Source organism: Mastomys coucha, unplaced genomic scaffold, assembly GCF_008632895.1.
Source record: "Mastomys coucha isolate ucsf_1 unplaced genomic scaffold, UCSF_Mcou_1 pScaffold23, whole genome shotgun sequence".
NCBI lineage: Eukaryota > Metazoa > Chordata > Mammalia > Rodentia > Muridae > Mastomys > Mastomys coucha.
Window position 1 is genome coordinate 36,197,804 of NW_022196906.1, and position 14,686 is coordinate 36,212,489.

At 42.8% G+C, this 14,686-nt stretch overlaps 1 long non-coding RNA gene across 1 annotated transcript; it reads right to left on the reverse strand.

Annotated features, from left to right (window-relative positions):
* Positions 1–8,571: 8,571 nt before the first annotated feature.
* LOC116072387 lies at positions 8,572–11,898 on the reverse strand. Its single transcript, XR_004111421.1, has 2 exons — positions 11,731–11,898; positions 8,572–10,434 (listed from the first exon to the last, which is right to left on the reverse strand). It is a non-coding gene; the product is annotated as an uncharacterized LOC116072387 (long non-coding RNA).
* Between the last annotated feature and the right edge of the window lie 2,788 nt (positions 11,899–14,686).

Sequence of the window (14,686 nt, forward strand, 5' to 3'; positions counted from 1 at the left end):
CCACTGGAAAGAACACATTTCAAAGACTATCCCCCAAGAATCTGCTTGTGTTCTTAGCCTAACCTTTCAAAGAAACTGCATAATAACTCTCTCCATAATTATTTATCTATATAGACAATAGAAAATTTGGCTCCTCCTTTGAGAAGCAGAAACAAAGACCTGGAGAGCCAGGTTAGCCATCCGTGGTTACACAGGGACCACACTCAGACCACGTGCTCGGACTATGAACCCGACACTGGCATGATGCCTCTCCCACAGTGTAGTGCCAGCATCAAGCTGTGCTGGCATTATTTCTCCCCTCACACACAGGTCTTGAATGCACTGTTCTATGTCCCAGGCAGCCTGAACCTATCGTGTACCTTCTGGTCTTATCTTTGTCCTTATAAATGCCTCCCTCCCACTTCTGTAACTTTCCAGCTCCAGGAGGTCTCATGGCAGGCCAGCATCCTTCTTTTCAAATGTGCCAAAAAACCTGCCCTGGATACACTCTAATTGTCTGCACCTTACAGAGCCTATATTCGCTTTTCCTCCCAAGAGTCAGGCTCAACATTACAACCTCAGAGAGAGCATTCTTAGCCGCCATGGTGGAAGCAGCATCCCTAACTCTGTCTTACTCATTTCTTTTAAAGGTCAGGTAAGTGTATTTTACAGACCCTTACTTATCTGGGAATGGAACATGAAGTTCAAAGCTCTAGTCGGTATGTTGGGGCTCTAGTTCCCACACTAGGCTCTCACTAACACTGTTATCTTCCTACTGTGGCCCCATTTGATAGCTTCAAGACTGAGTGATTGGGAAAGAAGGCAAAAGGAAGAGGGGAACATGTCCATACCACCTAGAGTTGTCTTTCTAGCTCTCACCTCAAAGAGAGTAAGAAAGAACTTATTTTGGAACTAAATGTAAGTGACTACAGTCCAAGAACACAGATTCATGTTACCACAAATACTGTGCCCTGATGTGGTAACAGTTTTATCAAGTTTCTATAGCAACACAGAACAAAGAAAGTTATAAATCAAGAACTTTTAGAATGCTTTGGTGGAAACATCAGACACGTGGGTCTTAGTCAAGTAGGTTACTTGTGTAATCTTATGGCATTCCTATCCTGAGCTAGTAGTCTGTTTCCACATCATAATAATAAATAATGAATGGCATTAAAGATGCTTAAAGATAGCTCAAGGTAGTTTGGTTTGGATTGGTAACCTTCCAGCTCTCCACATTACAGAATGTCTCATTGGCCAGTGATCTGGAAGGTTTACCTTTCTAGCATTGCTTTTCCCCTTGGAACTCCAGTTCACACTCTCCAAACTCCACCTGGGCCCATCATAGGCCCTTTCCTGCCCCCACATACCTACCCTCGACTTACTATTAGGGTTTCCATTGCTGTGAACAGACACCATGACCAAGGCAATTCTTATAAGGGCAACATTTAATTGGGGCTGACTTATAGGTTCAGAAGTTCACTCCATTATCATCAAGTGCTACTCCCTGGGCCAAGCATGTACAAATCATGACATTCCACTCCCTGGCTCACATAGGCTTATTCAAACACATGAGTCTATGGAGGCCATACTCAAATATAGCACAAGGCAAAGTACATTTATTTCAATCTCAAAAGTCCCTATAATCTATAGAAGTCTCAACAGTGCTAAAATTCAGTCTTTTCTGAGATTCACTGAATCACTTAAGTGTACTCAACTCTAATGTCAAAATCAAAAGGCAGATCACATACCTTAAACATCACAGGATATACATTACCATTCCAAAACATCATCATGAGGAAATACAGGACCAAACAAGACCAAAATCTAGCTGGGCAAAGTCAAAACCTGCATCTCAATGTCTGATGTCAAAGCACTCTTCAGATATCCAACTCCTTTCAACTTTGCTGACTACAACAAACTTCTTTCTCCTGGGCTGGTTTCTCTAGCAGCTTTCCTCAGCAGATAGCTCATGGCTGTAGTATCTCTAACATCTTGGAGTCCTCAAAGTAACTTGAACTTCACAGTTTCTTGTTCCAATGTATGGGATCCACACACAATCTTCTGGGCTTCTCAAAAAGGCTTGGGTCACTTCTCCAGCTCTTCCCTCTGCAGCACTCTAGGCTCTGGATGACTCCACTCCAATGCTGCTGCTGTTCCTGGTGGCCCTCCGATGGTACTGGCATCTTCAATAGGCTGGGGTTTTTCATTGTAAGTAGGCTTCACCAATAGCCTCTCATAGGCTCTCTTCATGATGCCAAGCCTCAGCTTCTTTGCATGACCCCTTCAGTCCTGGGCCTTCAACTGCAACTGAGGCTGCACCTTCACCATTGGCCTTCCATGACCTCTCCCTGACACCTTCATGCCTTCCAAACTAGTAGCACCTGGGTGATTCTTACACATTGTCAAGTCCAGCTGTAACATGAAGTACAACCTTAGCTATCTCTGGAACACAGCTTCTTTTGTGCTCTCAGAAAACACTTCCTAGAAGATTTTATCTCTGAGATGCTGCTCTCTTCTTAATCATTGCTAAGTTCTTAGCTCCAGCTAACCAGCATTAATTGGCCCAGTAGTCGCTTCTATTCTTGACTTTAAAGCCAGAGCCACATTGCCTACACTGCTGAATTCTGTTGCTTACTGGAGCTGGAACATGGCCCCTTTGTTCTAGTACATTATCACCAGCTTGCTCTCTTCCAACTTCCTCACTGCCTAAGCTTGGCTGTCCTGGAACTTGCTCTGTGTAGATTGACTTTAAACTCAGAGATTTGCATGCCTTTGTCTCTTGAGTTCTGGGATTAAAGGAGTGTACCATCACACTTGGACCTAAGCTTTTATCTACTTTGAACTTGCTCTGTACCAGGCTGACCTTGAACTCAAAGATTTGCTTGCCTTTCTCTCCTGGGATCAAAAGTGTATACCACCATGCCTAGGCCTAAGCTTTTCATGGCCACTATTCCTCAAGATCTGGATCACAGTTATGCTCACCATTTCTAGATTGTAGTTCATTTCAGATCAAAAGTCCCAATGAAAACAATAACCAAGTCCCTTGTTCAACTACAAAAGCATAAACAATAAGCTTACCAGGGTGTGATCTTGCCCCAAAGTCACCACTCTCTTAATCTGTTTATCTCCTTGAACATAGGATTCAGCTTCATTCTACTTCCTTGTGCCTTTTTATTCTTGGAACTATACAGTTTGTATTTTTCTTTTCTATGCTTGCTGTGATTCATCAAAAAGCTCTTTTTGAGAGTAAACCCAGAGGACAAAGTGTATGTTGGGCTTTTCTGAGACTTCTTTTGTCAATGCAATTCATTAAAATCTCTTTACCTTAACTTCAGGTAGACACTTTAGACAAGGGCAAAAAGCAGTCACATTCTTCACCAAAATACTATAAGAAGAGTTTCTAGGCCATTTACTGCGATCCTTCTCCACTTGGGCCAGGTCTGCACAATTCAAATCACCATCAGCCCCATCGTCCTCCATATTCCTACTAGGATGGCACATTAAGTCCCATGTGAAGTATTCCACTGCTTTCCAAAGTTCTCAAATGCACAATTTTCCAAACAAAAGCACGGTTAGGCCCATTACAGCAATACCCAACTCCTGGTACCAACTTCTGTCTTAGGTTTTCCATTGCTGTAAAGAGACACCATGACCAAGGCAACTCTTACAAAGGACATTTAATTGTGTCTGGCTTACAGGTTCAGAGGTTCAGTCCATTATAATTAAGGTGGAAGCATGGCATCATCCAGGCAGATGTGGAGTTGGAGGAGTCAAAGTTCTACATCTTGATCGAGAGGCAGACAGGAGAAGACTGGCTCCCAAGTGGCTAGGAGGAGGGTCTCAGAGCCCATCCCCACAGTGATACACTTTCTCTAATAAAACCACACCTACTCTAATGGCACACCTCCAAATAGTGCCACTGCCTGGGCCAAGCATATACAAACCACCTTATATTCAAGTAGGTGAATGCTAGACTTTCTAAAAGTAGTGAGAACTTCTCAGCCAGCTAGATACCAACCCAGGAGCCTGGGAAACACCTTAGCTTCCTATAGAAAAGAACTTGGGATAGAATCATCAAAGGATTGTCATAGTCACTCAGTGAGCTTACTCAGGAGAGATTGCTTTGCCCAGAGCCACAGCACTGCAGACCAAGCTCACAACAGGAACACAGTCATTAGTCACAGTCATTTCACTGGCACAGTCATTGTATTTAGTGACTTGTACCATTGTTGTAACCAAGTAGCAACTGAAAAGAATATTTTATTCTGGCTTCAGTTCAAGGAGCTCATTCCATCATGGCTGGGGAGACTTGTTAGTAGTTTGAGAAGATACAGATGCATGAACAGGATGCTGGCTAGTCACATTATATCCAGTCAGGAAGCAGAGAGCCATGAATGCTATGCTTGGCTCATTTTCTATCTATTTATGCTAGATCCCAGGCCATAGAACGGTATGGCCAACTTAGGTGGGTCATTCTACATCAGTCAACATAATCTAGACACTCCCTCACAGGCATGCTCAGCAGCTTGCACCCTAGGTGATTTTAGAGCCCACAGGGTTGACGATAGTTATTGACCACCATAGTTTCTCTACAAGGAACTGAGCCTCCCAGCATTTTGCATTCCGGCTTCTGAACTCACCATGTCATACCAAGGAACACACCTGGTTTCTTCACATTGTTCACACCTCTGCCAACAGTTGATCAGCCTTGCAACACCAGTGTCCCACATGGATTTCTCATTATGGGAATCCATAAATGTTCTTTAAAGAGGGATGGAGATGCTAGTAATTCACCCCCATGACTGAGTCACAGGGATTTTCACATTAAGAAGAGAGGCTTGGAGTTGAATAGAGTTTTTTGTTTGTTTGTTTGTTTGGTTGGTTGGTTTTTGGTTTTTGGTTTTTTGAGACAGGGTTTATCTATGTAGTCCTGGCTGTCCTGGAACTCATTCGGTAAACCAGGCTGGCATCGAACTCAGAAATCCACCTGCCTCAGTCTCCCAAGTGCTAGGATTAAAGGTGTGTGTCACCACTGCACAGCTTGAATGGAGTTTGAAGATCATCATTCCCTAAGGTGAGTTTAACTTTTCAAAGGCACAAATATCTTGGTTAACAGATTAAATATGGAAGACAAGAGCAGCCATTTACTGGGGCTTATATCAGATAACATAGTTGCTTCCTCTTTTCATTAAGTCAATGTGTCCCAATATATGATCACACAAAAAGGGCATTTGGCAGGAGAGTTATAAGCAGTGTTGGAGATGCTCAGTCCCTAATCATGAGCAGAAGCAATAGCATGTCAACTTTATGCTGTGTCTCCTTTGGCTAAGCAGTATTACCTCAAAACACTGTTCCTGCAGTGGAATCTTCTCACTGCTGGAAAGGAGTGAGCAACATCCCCACTTTCATATAAATTTGTCTGATTACATTATCCACTTAAAAGTTTTTACCCTTCTAAACTGTTTTAGTCAGGGTGCCTATTGCTATAATAATAATAAAACACTGTGACCAAGGGAGCTTATAAGCAGGTTTATTTGGGGGTGAGTCTATGGCCATCATGTTGGGGAGCCTGGCAGCAGGCCAGCATGTTCTTCATTTATTTGGTTAAGATTCTGAGCACTCTTAGGGGCAATCAACCCAGTCTGTCCCTTTGTTTCCCTTAAATTGTAATATACATTGTGTTTGTTCCTTTAAAGGCTTTCCTATAGGCATTTTAAAGACATCTATAGGTGATGTTAAAAACTCTGTGTGTCTGTGTGTACGCGTGTTTGTGCGTGTGGTGTGTGTGTGTGTGTGCGTGTGTGGTATGTGTGTGTGTGCGTGCGTGGTATGTGTGTGTGTGCGTGTTGTGTGTGTGTGTGTGTGTGTGTGTGTGTGTGTGTGTGTGTGTGTGAGAGTGTATAGGTTAGGAGTCAGCCCATGGGAGTTGATTCTCTCCCTCCACCACTCAGACCCTAAGGGGTAAAGAACATAGGTCATCCTGCCTGGCAGCAAGCACCTTTATCCACTGAGCCATCTCATAGGCTCCATAATTGTTTTGCTACTGCTTAATGGGTTCGGATGACTTTAAGGTCCATCAAGTCAAAGAACCCAAAATCTAGGTCGGACCAGTTCTGAAGGTGCTGACCTTCACAGCCTGTTCCAGTATGGAAAGTCTTCCTCAGTGAGTACCAGAGGAGCGAGGCTTGACCAAAGACAGGGGGAAAGCTCCTGACACTCATGCATTTGAGGTTAGGATTCAGGACACAGAGCAGGACAGGAAGGAAAGATGAACATGAAGAGGGAGCAAGCTAGACCTTGGGGTTTAGTTGGATAAATCCTTTTTTATCCCTGAAAGGATCAACTTAAAAAAAAAGTAGGGCTAAAGAGATGGCTCAGTGGTTAAGAGCACTGACTACTCTTCCAGAGGTCCTGAATTCAATTCCCAGCAACTACATGGTGTCTCACAAACATTTGTAATGGAATCCAATGCCCTCTTCTGGTGTGCATGAAGACAGCTACAGTGTACTCACATACATAAATAAATCTTTAAGTAAATAAATGTAACTTTTGTGTGTACAAGCATGCACATACAGGTGCCCTTGGATCCCCTAGAACTGAACTTACAGGCAGTTGTAAGCTACCTGAATTGGGTATTGGGAACTGGACTTCAGTTCTCTACAAGGGCAGCCAGATCTCTTAATTTCTGAGTCATCTCTTTAGCCTCAGTGAGGCTCACCTTTGAGGTGAGACTCTCCTTTGGACACTGGGGCCATTCATTATGATCACACGTGAAGCAGGCCTAGAATTTGGAGAAGCTGAAGAGGATCAGACAGGAAATGCAGGTGCTGTGAGCCAGCGGCTGCCTTGGGCCAGCCAAGTTATGAGGCAACAGCTGAACAGCTGAACAGCTTCCTCTTCCCAAGGCCTACAGAAGGCCACTGTCACATTTCTACATTCTAAGCCTCACAGGAGACCACCGAGTCTGAAACTAACCAGGAAAGCCATTGTAGGAGCCATAGATGTGGCTAGGAAATCCCACTGAAATTAGAAGTTCTTAAGTCAGTAAGTCCTGAGCTAGAGCCACAGCAGTCCTTGGAGGGAACTTCATTGCACCAAATGGCTATATTTCTAAAGGCAAAAGATTAACTCTGGAATCTGAGCCTACAGTTTTAAGGAGCAATGAGAGAAATGAGCAAGTGAAGAGTAAAATAATCAGGGAGAGAACACTGATGAGCCCAATGACAAGCAACTAAGAAAAATCAGTGAGCCGGGCAGTGGTGGTGTATGCCTACACCTTTAATTCCAGCACTCGGGAAGTAGAGACAGGTGGATTTCTGAGTTCAAGGCTAGTCTGGTCTACAGAGTGAGTTCCAGGACAGCCAGGGCTACACAGAGAAACCCTGTCTCGAAAAACAAAACAGAACAAAACAAAACAAAATCAATGAGTCTTAAGTTGGAACCACACTCCATTGTGTCCCTACCATACTATATATGGAATCTTGGCTGGTTTTGGTGTCTTAATTTGAGACAGGATCTCACATCTATCAGGGGAGCCCTAAACTCCTTATGTAACCAAGGATGACCTTAAACTTCTGATTTTCCTGCCTCTACTGCCCAAGTTCTAGGATCCTGAGCACTTGTTAAAGTCTAATAATGGAATTTTATTTCTCAGTGCTTATTTCTCAGTGCTGCAGCAGTGAGCCTGGTCTTGCCTCCTGAATGGGATCTTGAATGTTTTACTACAGAGATTGAAAGACCCCTGGGGGAGACCCCCACTCAAATCTCGGGAGGGTGTACACCCAAGGAATCACGAGAGACCACATCTTGATGTAATTACAAGAGGTATATTTTAATTTCAGGACGCCCTGGTTCGGCACCACACCTATCTCATGCAAGAGATAGTGGAGCCGACTACGAGGCTTGAAAGAGGGTTTTTTATAGGGAAAAGGTCTGAGGGAACAAAGGGATCAGTGTGGTCATACATGATTGGCTAGTTCAAACATTAACTATTACGTGCAGAACAGAGTGGAAAATTCCTAAGGTTGGTGTTAATCTGAGTCAACAGAGCATCTGACCTTAAACCATATCTGAGAGGACCAGATGGTCCATTACTTAGTGTCTGCCAGGCACGTCTTTGCAGGCCTGGGCCTTGGACATGTCCTCATTTGCCTAGACATGTTTTCCTCTATGTTTATAGTTTTATGTCTTCTTGACCTGCCAGCTCTGATATCTAACAACTTGTTTGCTCTTTCCCAGGCCTATGTGGCCAGTTTGTGATGGATTCTTAGGCCCATAACTTTTCTTCCTAGTCAGCACAGGTTTAAAGCTTTAATTTTTCCTTACAAGATGAGTGCAGGTCCTCAGAAGGATTGGGAATTGGGGTGGAGGGAGGGTGCATCGCAGATCTCTGGAAATTTTTTGATAGTGTTTATAGCATTGACTTCACTTTAGGATGAGAACTAAGTCAGGACTTCTTAAGATTCTCAACTTGTAGCCTCTTTCCACCAGAGAAATTCTTATGTGGCCTAGAGTATGCAGGTATAAAAAACAAACATGCAAACCAAGTATCTAATGATAATACATCATAAAGAAATTCACTTACGACAATAGTTGGTTTAGAACAACTGGTGTAGGTAGAATTTTATTATTTATTGAAGAAGAAAGCAAGTGTTTATACTAATGACATGAATGCATTTATTTACTTGTACATGAATAATTAAGTCCAGGCTGAAACTTTGACCCTGGGAGCGTCTTTGATGCTTTCCAAAGCTGACTGATGCTTTGCTTTTATTTACGGGGCTTATTTATGTGTAGGAGTGTGTGTCTGTACATATGCTACATATGTGCATGGAGTCCCTGAAGCTGGAGTTACAGGTAAGTGTAAGCCACCGAGCCTGGGTACTGGCAGGCAAACCTCTGTCCTCTGGGAGAGCAGCAAGCACTCCACCCTTGAACTTTCTCTCCAGCCCTGAGTTTGATTTTATACTCATCAACACTGAGAGCGCTGCTTTGCATAAATACATGGTACAAGTATATTTAGGACTATTTCATAAATTATTAGCAATTCTGTTCCAATCCCAAGACCAAATTTATTATGCAATTTTCACAATTTTGAGGTCAGCATATCAAAAAAGCAAGTTTTGATATCAAACGTTTTGACACACTCCAACTAGAAGATGTACTAGTTTGATATTTCGCATGCTGAGTTGTAACAGCAGAAAACCACTAGAAGTCTTGGCTCTCCATAGACCATCACTGAGTAGAGAAGACTTCCCAGGTACTGTAAACACTATGGTTCTAAGACACAGTCAGCTAGAAGCTGAGATGAAGTGTCCGGGTGTATGCAGGCACTCGCAGCAGGGGCATACATTGTGCAAAGTGCCTGTTTGGAGCATCCAGATCCAAGGCTGCAGTCAAATAGCACAATGCAACATGTGGCACATACTGCCAGAAACACCCCACTCAGATGAGCAAGAACGTGGAAAATACAGTTCAGTGCTATACTACGCTAAGGAACTACAACTGTGCTTCACATAGGTGCTGACGTGGGAATAGAGACTGTTCAAACAAATTCATGGCAAGACGTCTATACATTAAACAAAAAGAAAACAAACAAACAAACCCACCAAAGGAACAATATTTCTGAAAAATAATGTGTCGAATCTGAAGAAAACAATTGACAACTTAAAAAGCTTACTCTCTTAAAAAACTAAATTGGCTCCATGCCCTTAGGCCGCTGTTGGGGGAGCACCTTTGCCCCACATAGGCTCCTGGCTGATCTTTTGCCTGACCACACCCAGAAAGAGCCTTGTGACCCTGGACTGAAAGGTCTGAGATCAGAACCGTAATGTCACACCCAAACACAGAGAAGACACCTCACCTTAGTCATAGCCGTGAAACCTGGTGAACTTTGAACCACATGGGAAAGGAAAGAAGGAGAGAGGGGGAGCTACACAGTGAGATCCTGTTCAAAAGATGAACAAATCCTCCCTCCCACCCCCGCCCCAACAACAAAACCACTGCTCGCAGGCTGGGCATGGTGAAGATGTCTTAGAGAGACAGGAAATGCAGTCTCAAGAGACAGAAGTTGTTCAGTTGCTAGTAACCTAAATTCAACATTTTTCCTTATGACATATTATTAAGGCAATGAAAAGACAATCCACACTGGAGCAGATCTTTTAGCAAGTACATAGAAACATTTGTGTCACTACATAAAGAACTCTTTAACTCAAGAAAGCAAAACCAGGTGTGGGTGGTGGGGTTGGCTAGTTTTCTGTCAAATTGACACAAGCTAGGATAATTTTGGAAGACAGGGCACCAATTGAGAAAATGCTCCCATCAGATTGGTCTGTGGTACGTTTTCTTGATTGATGATTGATGGGAGAGGGGCCAGCTCACTGTCGGGGGTGTTGCCCCTGGGCTGGTGGTCCTGGGTTTGCTCATTGTTGAGGGTGCTGCTCTGGGCTGGTGGTCCTGGATTATAGAAGGCAGATTTTGAATAAGCTGTGAGGAGCTAGCCAGCAAGCAGTGGTCCTCCACTGCCTCTGCAGTAGCTCCTGTCTCCAGGTTCCAGCCCTGACTTCCCTTGGTGATGACAGTGTAGATGACAAACTGCTTTGGGTCTTTATTCACAGCAACAGAAAGCCTGGCTAAAACACATCTGTAATTCCAGCACTCAGGAGGCAGAACCGACACAAGTTCAAGGTCAGCCTGTTCTACACTGAGAATCCAGACCATTTGGGGAGATTAAGATAAGACTCTAGCAAATACTACTACTACTACTACTACTACTACTACTACTACTAATAATAATAATAATAATTTGGTTTTTAAGAGGCCAAAAGACTTGAACATATATTATATGAAAAGATGTAATAATCTGTTTTTTTTAAAGGTGTTTACCTGTATTACTCATTGGAAAATACAAATTGATCCACACCAGTGCCTTGAGAATAAAGCCTGGCAATATTGTTAGTAAGACTGTGGGGAAAGCAGAATTCTCACATCAGTAATAGGACTCTAGGATGATACGACTGCTCAGGAATCCAGCTGACAATTTCTTATAAAAACTGGACATAGGGGCTGGAGAGAACTCAGCACTTAAGAGTCCTGGTTGTCCTTCCAGGGGACACAGTTCAATTCCCAGCACTCATACAGAGGCTCACAATTGCCTCTAACTCCAGATGCAGGAGTCAGGATACCCTCTGGGCATCCTTGAACACTGCATGTGCATGGTGTGCAGACAGACACACAGGCAAAACATCTGTACACACAATTAGACAGCTATCTTCCCTACCAGCACTGAAGTAGCCAAGGATTGCTGCCGAATGTCAGACTGCAGCTGTCTCCTGAGTGTCAGACTATCTCTGTGTAGCTAACCATCTTGGAAGTGTGAGGCTGTGGTGGGTCTATCAGGCCTAAGACACCAGGATATACCCTGCCCCGAATCCAATGTCTACACTTGTGATGGGTCCATATCCTCAAAAGAGCTGACTGTGCTTTTAACATTGCACTGCACTGTGCTTCTAACATTGTCCCCTTCTTGTGAGTATCAGTGGAATATATATATATATATATACATATACATGTATACATATACATATATATATACATATACATGTATATATATATGTATATGTATATATATATGTGTGTGTGTGTCTGTGTGTGTGTATATATATATATATATATGTACATATATATAACTATTTATATATAAAATATATAACAAACAAATAAATAAAAACTAAAAGGGAGAAAAAGGGTTACCTTGCCCCATGAATACGCTATCCCCTTCATGAATATTCATTAAACATTTCCTAAAATCACCAGGTAATGCTTCTAATCCCAGCATTTGGGAAGCAGAGACAGGTGGATCTCCGAGTTCCAGGACAGCTGTGTCTACAGAGCGAGTTCCAGAACAGTCAGGCCACACAGAGAAACCCTGTCTCAAAAAAAAAAAAAAATACAAAAACAAATTTAAAATTTCCTAAAATCCACAACACAATGTTGGGTCCCTCCCTTCTACCTCAGCTGCAAGACACCAGAAAACTCACTACAGGAGACTTGAAGCCCTTACTTGATATTCTTAGAGGTAATTCTGATCCAAATTCTCCTAGATCTTTAACTAAAGAAGGGATATCTGCTTTATAGCAGGTAGAAAAAGCTATTGAGAATCAATTCGTTACTTACATAGATTATTCTTTACCCTTGCATTTATTAATTTTCAATACAACTCATGCCCCTACGGCATTATTATGGCAGAAGGCACCTTTTATGTGGATCCATTCGAGGGTGTCTCCTAAACGTAATATCTTGCCATACTATGAAGCTGTTGCACAAATAATTGTACTTGGTAGAAAGCAAGCACTAACTTATTTTGGTAAGGAACCAGATGTTATCATTCAGCCTTTTACTTTGGAGCAAGACTCCTGGCTAAGACAACACAGCACAGAATGGTTGCTTGCTCAGATAGGATTTCATGGAACTATAATCATTATCCCCAGGACAAACTAATAAAGTTTTTAAATGTACGTGAAGTGATATTTCCAAGAATAATGGCTTGGCAGCCCTTAAACAATGCCCTTGCAGTGTTTACTGATAGCTCCTCAAAAGGAAAGGCTGGATATCTCATTAATGGCCAACAGGTGGTTATAGAAACTCCTGGTCTTTCAGCTCAGTTAGCTGAATTAACAGCAGTATTAAAGGTATTTCAGGCCGTGACTGATGCCTTCAATCTCTTCACTGATAGCCTGTACTTGGCACAGTCAGTTCTTTTACTGGAAACTTGTGGTACATTTAATTTTAATACTACAGCAGGGTCCTTATTTTCTCAATTGCAAAATATCATTCTTGCACAAAAAAAAATCAATTTTATATTGGTCATATACGGGCTCATTCTGGCCTGCCTGGGCCATTAGTCAAAGGCAACAATCTTATTGACAGAGCCCTGGTAGGAGAAGCTTTGATCCCAGATCCCGTTGTATTAGCTAAACAGGATCATGATAAATTCCATTTATCTAGCCAAACTCTGAGACTTAAACACAAAATTTCCAAAGAACAAGCAAGAATGATTGTTAAGCAATGCCCTAAGTGTGTTGTTCTAACTTCAGTACCACATTTAGGGGTAAATCCAAGAGGCCTTTTACCCAATCATATCTGGCAAATGGATATAACTCATTATGCAGAATTTGGAAAGCTTAAATATATACATGTCTGTATTGACACTTGTTCAGGATTTATGTTTGCTTCCCTGCAAACAGGAGAAGCCTCCAGAAGTGTTATTGATCATTGTTTACAAGCATTCAGTGTTATGGGTATGCCCAAAACAATTAAGACAGACAATGGGCCAGCTTACACTGGCAAAAACTTTATTTCTTTTTGCAAGGATTTTGGCATTATTCATAAAACCGGCATCCCATATAATTCTATGGGACAGGGTATTGTTGAGCGAGCACATCGCACACTTAAAAACTGGATTTTGAAAACAAAAGGTGGGAATCTGTTCCCTCCGAGGTCTCCAAAGGCACACCTTGCCTTTGTGCTTTTTATTTTGAATTTTTTGCAGACGGACATCAATGGTTAGTCCGCAGCAGACCGATATTGGCATCCTAATACTTCAAATTCGTATGCCATGGTACGCTGGAAGGACCCGCTCACAAATGCCTGGTATGGACCAGACCCTGTTTTGGTCTGGGGCCGAGGGTCCGTGTGTATATTTTCCCAGAAAGCGGACTGAGCATGCTGGCTCCCAGAAAGATTAATTCGCCAAGTGGACTCAGAGCCACAACCCTCTTAGTAAACGTGCTTAAACATCCTGCAAAAAGGTCTTTTTTGTTTTTGCTTTTTCCTTTTTCTGTTTCTTTTTTGTTTTTGAGCTGACAGCCTTTTTTCTGTCATTCTGGAAATGCCCGCTTAATTCAAAAGCTTACTCTCCCGAAATTTAAATAACAATTCACTCATTTGCTCATGCCCAGAGCTAAAGCCTGAATACTTAAGTATTTACATTCTAAAGGCTGGTACATCCCGAGGTTACTAGCCAAATCCTACCAATTTACATTTGAATTGAGCTCTGATCTCTAGGTTCCCTGAGTCAGAACTGGTAATTTACAACTGAAGTCAGAAGGCTACTCCCATCCCCAGCACAATGGCTGCAGGCACTGCTTCAAGTGGACTTCAGAAAGAATGGACTCCAGAAAGACTGTGGCAGATCTCAGACTTTGCAGGCATTTAAGGCATATCTTGGCGCTAGCCGCATGGGTGAACGGTGCATTTCGGAAACCTGTGGTCCACGGGCTAGGGCTTTAGAGGATATCCACCTAAGACAGAGGCACGCGCTGAGTGGCTGTGTTTTTGAAAAAACACGAAAAGAGCCCAATTTGTAGAATCAAACTAGCTGCACGTGACCTTGAAGACGAGTAAAGATATCTGCCAGAGATAACAAACACCCAGGTAAATTCCAACTAAGCACCGTAAAACCACGTGCAAAGCTGTGCCCACTGATATGGCCTTAACCCTGCTTTCATATAATAAACAAGGGCGAGATGTTGAGCCCCTCCCTTCTGCCTCAGCTGCAGGACACCGGAGCTTGCAACCGGAGACTCAACTCACGCCTGCTGTGCCTGAAACAAGGGCTCACTACTCTGAGTTCTGCCTTCGAGGATTCCAGAGGAAACTACTACGCCTGCTGGCTGGCATGTATACAGCCTGAGGACATCTGTTGTTG